Source organism: Macrobrachium rosenbergii, chromosome 7 (genome assembly GCF_040412425.1).
Source record: "Macrobrachium rosenbergii isolate ZJJX-2024 chromosome 7, ASM4041242v1, whole genome shotgun sequence".
Classification (NCBI taxonomy): domain Eukaryota; kingdom Metazoa; phylum Arthropoda; class Malacostraca; order Decapoda; family Palaemonidae; genus Macrobrachium; species Macrobrachium rosenbergii.
The window spans coordinates 25918562-25919601 of NC_089747.1; positions in this window are offsets into that span (position 1 = coordinate 25918562).

Consider the following 1040-nt stretch of genomic DNA (forward strand, 5'->3'; position numbering starts at 1 on the left):
ATGATCTCCAATTCACATCCTACCTTGAATTAGTGAAGATCCTGAGGTATGCAACTTCCTATCTAATCGGAACCTTACGTGGAAATTAATTGTGCCTCAGTCTTCCGGGATGGGAGGGTTCTTTGAACAACTCTTCGCGTTAGTGGGGTTCATGCCTTCTGTGGCAGAAAACCCCACTAAGGGTGCATCCACACTGCAGATGTGTCATGAAAACATACTAGAAAATTATTGCTTACACATCACAAACTGGTGGAACACCAATCGACGACCATAAGTGGAGAACAGATCTGTGGATAATGCTGGATAATCATATGGAGCACTGGTTAGGGCTACCAATAAGTCACTGACTTGTATTTTACCTGTCTGTGACGTTTGTGTGAAAAGTTATCAAGGTGTGTTGATGACATGTTGATGCATTCTTACAGCTATCCCTGTACGTATGGAGGACAATATAAATAATGCTTTGTTCATCTGTGTCCAAAAATAACCATACTATACACTGGAATAAATTTGAAACGTTGTACAAGGACCATTTTATGAAATCTGCTGTAGTTAAAGTAACTCCGACTATAGATTTTAATGATGGTTGTTGTCAACCTTACAAATGTTAAAAGATTAAATGGCAGCTTGGTGGGACCTAAGTGACCTTTATGTCGTTCACACTAATTTTTTTCAATATTTTGAAAAAGAAATTTTAGACAACTGTTGGCTTGTGTTGTGAAGTACATTTACTTTAGTGCTAGTACAAAACTATCTCGATGATGGCAATACTGACAGACAAACTCATAACAACCTTTAAGGCTGGAAAAAGGCTTTATTAAAACACTTACCGGATCTTTCCCAGACAGTGACCCCCAAGGGTTTTAACCCGGTATGTATCCATCTTTGGGGCGTGTTGAGTACAAACCCGTTGGGGATTACCGTAAAAACATAAAAAAGACTGTAAATATCATAAAGATAATGATCCCCAAGAAATATTAGACCTAGATAACGACCCCTGAAAACCCTTGGGGGTCACTATATAGGAAAGATCCCACTTA